The sequence below is a fragment of the Ursus arctos genome, unplaced genomic scaffold (genome assembly GCF_023065955.2).
Source record: "Ursus arctos isolate Adak ecotype North America unplaced genomic scaffold, UrsArc2.0 scaffold_1, whole genome shotgun sequence".
Lineage (NCBI taxonomy): Eukaryota > Metazoa > Chordata > Mammalia > Carnivora > Ursidae > Ursus > Ursus arctos.
This window is the reverse complement of record NW_026622763.1, coordinates 6,737,528-6,748,772: the sequence shown is the minus strand read 5'-3', so window position 1 is coordinate 6,748,772 and position 11,245 is coordinate 6,737,528. Positions and strand designations below refer to the sequence as shown.

The 11,245-nt window shown below is 36.0% G+C and overlaps 1 pseudogene; it reads right to left on the bottom strand.

Annotated features, from left to right (window-relative positions):
* Nucleotides 1-7,466: 7,466 nt before the first annotated feature.
* On the bottom strand, nucleotides 7,467-9,226 carry LOC113263373 (sorting nexin-19-like; annotated as a pseudogene).
* Between the last annotated feature and the right edge of the window lie 2,019 nt (nucleotides 9,227-11,245).

Sequence of the window (11,245 nt, the reverse complement as noted above, 5' to 3'; positions counted from 1 at the left end):
AAGCAGGGATTCAACACATATTTTATACTTATACTAATGTTTGTAGTAACATTATTCACAATATCCAAAATGTAGAAACAATCCAAATGTCTGCCAACAGATGAATGCAGAAACAAAATGCGGTATATAGTACAATAGAAAAATATTATTAATGGCCATAAAAGGAAAACAAATTTTGGTATATGTTACAATATGAGTAAACCTTGAAAACATTCTAAGTGACATAATGCAGACAAACAAGGACACATATTATTTTATATACAAGATACCTAGAGTAGGCAAATATGTAGAAACAGATATGTAGAATAGAGGTTGGTGAAGGGGAAGGGAGAGATGGCAAGGTATTGTTGATCAGGTAGAGTTTCTACAAAAGATGATTAAAAAAATGGGGTATAGATAATGGTAATGGTTGCACACATTGTGAATTTATTTAATGGCACTGAATTATACTCTCACAAATTGTTCAAATGATAAAATATCATAGCTAGATGATAGGTTAGATAGATAGATAGATAGATGATAGATAGATAGATAGATGATAGATAGATAGATGATAGATAGATGATAGATAGATAGATAGATAGATAGATAGATAGATAGATGATAGATAGATAGATGATAGATAGATAGATAGATAGATGATAGATGATAGATAGATAGATAGATAGATAGATAGATAGATGACAGATAGATGATAGATAGATAAAAGATAGATTGTAAAATGTTTTTAAAAGACAACTAAGAAATTACAAAGGTAGAAGAGGGAAGACCAAGGAACTGGAGGGCAGGGAAGGGGAGGGAAGAGGAAGGGAAGGAAAAGAAATAAAAGGGAGGGAAGGGGAGAAGGGAAAGGGAGAGAAAGGGAGGAATTTGACACTTTGACTCAGTGGTTCCAGGTAAGTATCTCATGTTTTTTCACCTGAGAAAATATTACATATTAAAAATGTCCCTTGTACTATTCTTAACAATGACAAATATACTGAGCACAATCTAAAATTCCATTGGGAGTCCTCTAGCACAGCCTCTGAATTATTTCTGTCATTTTCTTTGAAAAAAACAGTGAATTGTAGAAAACTGATATTAATGTTAGTAGTGTATTTACATTTAAATACAAATGAATTGTATCCATTGGAACTGTAAATATTGACCAATTTTGAATGTATCTATAAATTCATTTTGGTATATTGTATGTGCATGTTTGTGTGTGTGTGTGTGTGTGTGTGTGTTAAATTCTTTTAACCAGTGCTAATATTTTAGTGTTTTCATTCATTGATAAGTTAAAGAAAGTCTGAAGAGTTTTCATTTTGTATTTGTGTAAGAGTCATTATATTACCTTTCAAAAATCATACTTTGACATCATAATTTGGAAATTATTATTCATCTGAATTAGTAAAACTTTGCTCATCTATATTTGGGAATACCACAAAAGTTACAAGAAATGAGTTTGAGCCATATATTCTGTTATGGAAAGTTCTTTGAGAAATATCATTATTAACTAAGTTGCTAAAATATATACAATAACTTTATCTTAAAATTTGCATATGTAGAAGCTATATAGTTGCAAATATGTTAAAGAAATACATATTTACACTATAAACTCTTAACTAAGGTGATTACATGATTTGTCGTTCCAACTGGGACATTTTTATGAATTGAACATGTCTTCATGATATTAACCATACCAGATCAGCAGGTACAGATTGGGACATGTGGTCACTCAATTTTTAATAATTTTTACTTCTAGGAAAGAATGGAATTTCTTTTCTAGTTATCTTAGCATTTAAAAATACTAATATACTCCTTTATTGCTTCTACATTTTTAAGTAAAATGAAATACAAAAATATGTCTAAAAGGTTGAGCTTAAAAATACTGTTTGAAATACAAGTTTGGTTACATTGTGGTTGGTAGGTTAAATCTTTAACAATGGGGACTGATTAAGTGAATTATGATACAAATGTAGGATAAACTACTGCATAGCTTTAAAAAGTTTCAATAGTGCTTAATTATAGAGACGTTGTTCATTATATAATATAAAATTAAAAAGTAATATATAAACAATATAGAAAGTAGGTGATTCCAAATTAAAATGCATATCCTGGGGAAAAGGTAACTGATAACTAGGACTTAAAAAACATACTTTTGAGTGCATTTTACTTTTCCTATCTTCCAATATTTTCTGCAGTGTTCGTGTATCTCTGTTTCAATCATTAAACAAACACACATACATTTTTACTTTACATGGGATAATACCTGTTTGCTGTCTTATTTTTTACACAAAAGTTTGTTTTGCCCAAACAATTGACCAACTGAAATAATTGACCAACTTCCATAATCTAGAGAAATTTTACTAAAGCACAGGAGAAATGGGGACTGAAGTGTAAATATATGTTTCATTATCTGGGCCAAAGACAAGGTGTCTACACATCTGACAAGAAGTTTAAGTATATGAAAAGATGTTTACGTATTCCTTGTAAAATTCTTGTAAAATTCTCTGGTAAAAGGCAGCTCTGAGTTATAATGAGTACACTGCCCTGAAGATTACTTTCAGAGGCTAGGTCTCCCTTTGGAAATGTTCCACTCATTTCATAGGATTATAGACTGCCAAGGTTGAAACCCTCAACAACATTTCCACACTGTCACTCAACATCTGAACTACTTTATCGAAGGGGAACTGGCTGCCTTCAGAAATAGTTCATTTTATTTTTTTGAAAGCTGTTACAGAAAGAAAGAGCTAAATTTATCTCCTGATAGATTTCTGGTCCTTTTATTATTGGGAAAAGGTTAATCCAATGTCAAATAATTGAAAAGAGATGTGCTGTAACTCTTTCCCATTCATCACCCTGAGTGTCTCCTCCTGTCCAAGCTAAATACCCTCCATTCCAGGTAAGAATACTTTGTTCATTCCATATCCTCCATCAGGAAATATTTTCATTATCATTGTTCAAGATGACCTTCATGTACTGCTCCCCTGACACTCACGCCCCACCCTGATTCAGTTAGATCCCACAAAACTTACTTACATAGCATCCAGCTGTTATTCTTTTCACAGCATTTTCCATGTTGTATTTTTATTGTAAGTGACTTTCAGGTTTTAAACTGTGAGGTCCTAAAGGGCAATAACCATGAGTCTGCTTTTATATCTTTGGTGCAAAAATACTTCACATGTGTTTCAACTTCTGGTGCCAGATTGAATGGGCCTTTGAAATGACTAGCAAACCTGGAAAAGCAAACCATGAATACAATTTAATCCCTCAATAAAAGTAATGTGCCTTTCCTTCTGGAAATGCTTACCCCCCAAAGACAGCATTTAATGATTAAGATTTTCTCTCAGCAGTGCCTGGGGGTCTCAGTCGGTTAAGCGTCTGATCTTGATTTCAGCTCAGGTCATGATCTTGGGTCCTGAGATGGAGCCCCATGCATCAGGCTTTGTGCTCAGTGGGGAATATTCTTGAGGATTCTCTCTCTCTCCCTCTCCCCCTGCCCCTGACTGCCCTCAAGTAATAAATAGCTAAAAATAAGTTCTCTCACCCCTCCAAATTATGAGTGTCCCTACTGGGCAAAGTTGGCATTAAGCACTAAAGACTATCACCAAGTTATCATAGTAGCTTCATTTCCCAAGTCTGCCACTCAAGAACCAGGTGAATCTCTTTGACCCTTTTGGATTCCATCGTCCTCACCACTCTGATGAAACTGTCTGGATGACCTTTCAACATTTCACCTCCTCCAGCTTGCATAAAATAAACTAATAACCAAAGTGAACGTGGATTTATTTGGTCTATCATTTCTGTTCTTGTATTTCTCAGCTTCAGTGTTTCCAGTGACATGCTTCCAAGAAAATATTGAAAGTTGCTTTTGAGGTGAAAGTAGTTCTGAAACAAGCATAGGAAAAAAGAAATCTAATTTTTAGAACTCAAAAGAAATATGAGTGGTGCCAGGTATAGATGATGGCTTATATTCAAGGCTTAAACCAGTGAGTATTCTTATTCTGAGATTCTTCAGACACTTAATATTTTCCTTTTCACAGAGATCCTCATTTAGGAATATTCCATAGAAAGAGACCAGTGTGAGATCCCAGCGTGCCCAGGGGAAAATATATCTAGTTATGGAGGCTTTTTAATCTGTGCTTGTGATTTATCAATACAGCCTAACCAAATGCTTTATTAATTCAGAAGGTGTCATGATTTTAATTTATTTTATATCTTTTATTGCTCAGGCCAAATACTTTACTAATCATCACATGTGTTTCAACGATTGAAGCATACATTAAAATACTTGACAGGCTGCCCATTAATCTATGCACTGTGGCCCACTGTGCACTTTGCTGATGGAATTTCACATTTTATAGACCTGTCTTTGAATTTTGATGATTTGGTTCAATATTGTTAGCAGAGAACTTGCCTTCTTGGGAATGTATTGCCCATTAAAAGCGACATGCTAGGGTGATTGGGATGTGTTTTGATTTAACAATTGAGTTTATAATTGTATACACTTCAGTAACCACAGAGCTTCCTCTGCTGAAAGGGACTTTGGTTCCAGTGTTTTTATGTTGTAAAAGAGCTTTCTTTCTTCTATTTTTAGACCCCAAACTGATGCAAAATCTTCTTCAAGACCAAATGAATAATATTTATAGATACTTTGGAACACATCTTTTTTTTTTTTTTTCCTTTTTAAGAACATAATATCTCAAATCTTAGGTTGCCTGATAGGTCAGTTTGATTAAGTGTCTGACTCCTGATTTTGGGTCAGGTCAAAATCTCAGGGTAGTGAGATGGAGCCTCGCATCGGATCCAAGCTCAGCACGGAGTAGGCTTGAGATCCGCTCTCTCCCTCTATGTTAAATAAAGCGATCTTCAGAAAGGGAAAGCTTAGGATAAAATCCTGAAAACAGGCTCTAAAAATTTCTAGGGTCTAGATTCACACCGTCATTGACAATATTAGCTATCTTCACTATATTGCTGGATAAATTCAGGAAGTACACAACAACCAAACCAAACCAAAACAAACAGCTTTATTGGACTTTTTTTTTTTCCAATTGTGATGCTTATCAAAATTTTGCATTTTCCTCAGTCACTATAGTCTAGAACCAATACAGCCTTAATCTTGCATATCAGCCAACACAGAATGATCTCCATAGTGTGCATAAATATTTATTCAACAGATATTTCTTGAGCTTACTACTATGTATTCTTCATTTGGTAGGATACACTGCCCTCAAGGCAGTGGTTAGAAGACACACATGAGAAGTTGAGAAACATGAACAATTTATCAGAAGTATGAATCATCAGAGTATGATTTTTTCAGCAAATTAATGTAGTGGAAAAGGCAACATGGAGCTTGAGGGAAATTAGTATCAGCAAAGGATTATTAAATGTATCCACTATACATTTTGAGTTCAGGTTAAGCTACATGCAAATCACAGCTCTGGAATCACAGAATTATTGGACCCAGAGAAGGCTTTAAAATTTCTTCATTGCCTCAGTTCTCTATATGTTGGATCTATGCACTGAATCACTAACCTGACTTCACAGATTGTTGACAAGAGTAAAGGATAAGAGAGACACTGTGAATACAGTGTCTATTAAATACCAGATACCCAAGAATAACTTTGGTGATAAATATGTGACTTCATTAATACTATTACTAAAAAAAAAGTAGTAAAGAAAATTAATAGTATATCTGTATAGTCAAATGATGTTCCATAGAAGAGGTGGGCCTCACTTGGATCTTGAAAGGACAGACAGTTTGCTTAATGAAATAAAGGTGAGTATGCCCAAGAGGGGAGGAAAATCATGAATGAAAGCTGGGAAGTAAGACAGAGCATACTGTATGGGGCATAGAGAGTGTATAGGTTAGTTAGAGATGTCTCGTTATATGATATACTGGACTTATTCTAATAATGTGGGCTATCCCAAAATGGGGGGGGTACTAAACAGCAAACAACTTTGCAGGTTGTCATTTTTCAAATTTGGACTCAGAACATGTTGGTGTATTAGCAAGTTTCAGATGAATTACAAACCCTTAATTGCTAACAGTTAATATGCTGACATTTTTGATAATCCAATTAAAAACTGAGAGAATTAAGATCAAGATGTAGGATTTTTTCATATAATCCTACTAAATTACTATTGGAATTATAGCAGAGGAAGTAAAAAGGAATAAACCAGTAACAGATATTTGAATGAAGTTGAATTTAGACACAGAGGTTGGGAACATGGAGGTCTGGGAATAAGATGACTATGTTTTATTATTAAACATTATATTTTATGTGAATACCAGATGAATACATCATTTTTATAAAAACTTAACTAACAAAATAAAGGAGTTTTCTTCATAGTAATGTTAGATATGGTTTTCTTGAGGAAAAGTTAGAGCCAGTAATGCAATATAATGAATAAACCTGAATATGTCCATAGAAGAGGGTCTCATGATTCCTTATCATTCCTTGTGTGTCACAAAATTTCTAGACTTCATGGTTTTATCTTGCTTCTTAAGAACAGAATCATTTACATGTCACTACTCTTAGGTCCTTGGAAGATATTTTCTCTTCTATATCCATAGCATGATATTAGGGAATATTCACACACACACACACACACACACACACACACACACACACTCTCTCTCTCTCTCTCTCTCTCTTAAAAGGAAACCTAAACCTAAGTCCCTAAAATTATAGAGACATCCGTACTATTTTATCATACTTTTTAGGCCATGGCTTTACAAACTTTATAACAATAATTTGTGGGTTCTTCATTAAAGTAGTGAACCAATAAACATGTCAAAATTTTTTAAGCAAGTGCCTAAATCTGCAACATATTGTACCGTGAGCCTCACCTCTCTCTGAACAGATATAGTTGATGACAGACCATTAAGAACATTCCCTAGTTCAAAATCCAATAGAGTTTATTTGGGGAAGCCTCATTATATACACACACAAAAATTAATTTTTCCCTCCTTCCTAAATGCCACTGACTATGTGCTGGTGTCCTAAACCTGACTCAGTCTCAGTCTATTCAAGTTCATCCCTAAGTACAAAACTTCTTTAATGAAAATTTGCTCAGTCTCCTGCTCAAAACCTTTCAATTGCCCAGAGTTCTTAGTTGCATGAATCTGGCTAGCTTGACCAAAAAATAATCAAGTATAAGTATTAGATACATAACAGAATAAGCAGAGGAGACTGAAAAAAGATGGATAGGATAATAAGTATGAGCCAAAGCTATTCTGCAAGATGAGAAATAGGCAGTGTCATATATACTTTTTTTTAAAGGTATGGTAATGGATATGCATGACATTGGTACATATATTCCCCTGTCCCCTGCTACAAATGGAGTAGAACTGGTGGAGAAGTGTGCCACTGAGATCCCAGGCCTTCTGAGCTACAGTCCAGTTCTAGAGGGCACAGACTTCCTGACTGGTCTGTCAGCAGCAAAGTAACTCACCTATTCCAACCTTTTCCCACCTGTGGCTATGGGGAGACATCCATCCTCTCAGGGTGACCTGGGATACATGAGACAGACATGGTCATGGTAGATCCCTCAATACAGATACTGGTATCCAAGAATTCCAGGATGATATTCCAAAGGCAGTAAATCAAATGCCTGTTGATGAGGGGTTATGGGAGAGACTCCAGAACAAGATTCCAGCTCAGCCAACATTTGTTCACTCCAAGGATTTCTACTACAAAATCTAGTAGGACTCCCATCAGGGTCTGCAAAGACTATTTCTCAGCAGCCACCTTCTGTTCCCGAGTCCTCAAAGACTGTGGATACTCAGGCAAAATTCCACCATGCCAGACAGACTCCAGAAGAAGCCAGAGGCACTGTACTCGGATATGTTAGATCAGCTACTTGAACTTCTAGTCACCTCCGAATTAGGATACCAAAGATAAGATGAAAAACTTTCTGTATGTTTACCATACGTAGTCATCTCCTCTGTTCCATTAGCAGAAAGAAGAGCAGATCCAATGTTATGTTGGCTAACTCTGTCTCTGTGCCTGATCACCACTGCTGAGGTCTTGGGCTGGCCAGCTGCATCTGACAAGTAGCCATCCACACATCCTTTGGGAATTCATTCAGGATGTTTTTTGGAGGCTTTTTCGGGCTGCATTTCCAGTAGCTAATATGTTAGTATTCTAGCCTGTATATCATCGTTGCTATTGTACTAACCAGCAGCCACCACTATTAGTAATATAGTGGCTGTGAATCCCAAACATCCCCATATCTTTATGTTGTTATATTGACAACCGAAACCCCAATTTGGTGGGTCTGTTTGGTCAAGCTGAAAGGTATCTCTCTGCATGCATTGCTTCTATTGCATGATATGGGCAGTAGCTTCCTCCAATACTATACATAATGAAAAAGAGGTCCCCAATTAGGAAGAGCAGCTACATGACAGAAACCAGAATGAGTTAATGAATCAATGAATTCTTTGACTCCAGTGTCTCACTACTATTAAAAAAATAAATAAATAAATGACTTCCTGACTCTCCAGTGCTTTCACAAGAATGTGAAGCCCCTTTGCCTAGCCTTTAGGGCTCTCCCTGCTATATGTGTTGTTTATCTCTCCAATCTGAAGGGCATTTTAACCATTAGATTATAGGCATTTATTTTTTTTTAATTTTTTATTATGTTATGTTAGTCACCATACAAGTACATCATTAGTTTTAGATGTAGTGCTCCATGATTCATTGTTTTCGTATAACACCCAGTACTCCATGCAATATATGCCCTCCTTAATACCCATCACCGGCCTGTCCCCATCCCCCATCCCCCTCCTCTCTGAAACCCTCAGTTTGTTTCCCAGAGTCCATAGTCTGTCATGGTTCATTCCTCCTTCTGTTTACCCCTTCATTCTTCCCTTCCTTCTCCTACCGATCTCCCTGCTAGTCCTTATGTTCCACAAATAAGTGAAACCGTATGATAATTTAGACTATAGGCATTTACCATTAGACTATAGAATAGTCCATATTTCATAAAAATACATTTGGTGGAAATTATTAGACAGTGATATATTTTTCACCTTCAAGCAATGTCTTTAATATTTTCCTGATCATATCAATTTCCTTTTTAAGAATATCAGTTAAATCTTCATATGTGAGAAATTGGTATACAGTTTAATACACACAAACCCAGGAAAAAATGGAGATTTTTTCCAAAGTGGTAAGATGACTGGCACCAGCAGGCTGATATTTCTTACCTGACAAAAAGTGAAGTGCAGTATGAGCATGATAAGGTCAAAGTGAAAGTGAAGATCTCATTAGCTTAGAAAAAAAGGTAGGGACAAAACAGACATGTAGGAAAGCTTGAGGACTAACATTCAATTCTAATGGACTCTCAGTAAGATTAATTCAAAGAAGTTTTACTAGGTAGAATGAGCCATGTCTGCTCAGAGTGATATTTTTAGTTCCATGGAAGCATTGCAAGTTTGGAGCTAAATGAGCGAAGATATTTAGAATGGGAATCAATTTCCTAATCCTTATTACCATGATATATTCTTAGCTATTTCATTTCCAACCTTAAGTAAGGGACTTTGAGAAGTTCTGGTGTTTGCAACCTAAACTTTCTTAGATTCACTAACATAAAAAAAAAAAAAAGTCTTCTGAAAAGGAGTTATTCATTCTTCTATTATCTATGATGTAATGTTCCATGATTCATTATTTGTGTATAACACTCAGTGCACCATGCAATATGTGCCGTCCTTAATACCCATCACCAGCCTATCCCAGTCCCCCATTCCCCTCCCCTCTGAAGCCCTCAGTTTGTTTCCCAGAGTCCACAGTCTCTCATGGTCCATTCCCCCTTCTGTCTACCCTCCTTCATTCTTCCCTTTCTTCTCCTACCAATCTTCCTATTTCTTATGTTCCATAAATGAGTGAAACCATATGGTAATTGTCTTTCTCTGCTTGACTTATTTCACTTAACATAATCTCCTCCAGTTCCGCCCATGTTGCTGCAAATGTTGGGTAATTGTTCTTTCTGATGGCTAATATTCCATTGTATATATGGACCACAACTTCTTAATCCAGTCATCTGTTGAAGGGTATCTTGGCTCCTTCCACAATTTAGCTATTGTGGACAATGCTGCTATGAACATTGAGGTGCATATGGCCCTTCTCTTCACTACTTCTGTAGCTTTGGGGTAAATACCCAGTAGTGCAATGGCTGGATCACAGGGTAGCTCAATTTTTAACTTTTTAAGGGACCTCCACACTGTTTTCCAAAGTGGCTATACCAACTTGCATTCCCACCAACAGTGTAAGAGGGATCCCGTTTCTCCACATCCTCTCCAGCAATTGTTGTTTCTTACCTTATCAATTTTTGCCATTCTAACTGGCATAAGGTGGTATCTTAGTGTGGTTTTGATTTGAATTTCCCTGATGGTTAATGATTTTGAACATTTTTTCAGGTGTCTGTTAGCCATTTGTATGTCATCATTGGAAAAGTGTCTGTTCATATCTTCTGCCCATTTTTTTATTTGATTATTTGTTTCTCATGTATCGAGATTGAGAAGTTCTTTATAGATCTTGGATACCAGTCTTTTATCTGTAGTGTCCTTTGCAAATATCTTCTCCCATTCGTGGGCTATTTTTTTTTTTTTTTTTTTTTTTTACTATTTCCCTTGCTGTTCAGGAGCTTTTTATCTTGATGTAGTCCTACGAGTTTATTTTTTCTTTTGTTTCTCTTGCCTTTGGAGATGTGTCATGAAAGAAGTTGCTGTGGCTGATGTCAAAGAGGTTACAGCCTATGTTTTCCTCTATGATTCTGATGGATTCCTGTCTCACATAGAGGTCTTTCATCCATTTGGAGTTTATCTTTGTGTATGGTATGAGAGAGTGGTCAAGTTTTATTCTTTTCATATAGCTGTCCAATTTTTCCAGCACCATTTATTGAAGAGACTGTCTTTTTTTCCACTGCATGTTATTTCCTGCTTTGTCAAAGATTAGTTGCCCAAAGAGCCGAGGGTCCATTTCTGGGTTCTCTATTCTGTTCCATTGTTCTGTGATTCTGTTTTTGTGCCAGTACCATGTGGTCTTGGTGATCACAGCTTTGCAGTATAGCTTGAAATCAGGCAACGTAATGCCCCAGCTCTGTTTTTCCTTTTCAACAATTCCTTGGGGATTCGGGGACTTTTCTGGTTTCACACAAATTTAAGGGCTCTTTGTTCTAGTTCTTTGAAAGATGACATTGGTATTTAGATTGGGATGGCATTGAAAGTGTAGATTGCTCTGGGTAGCATAGACATTTT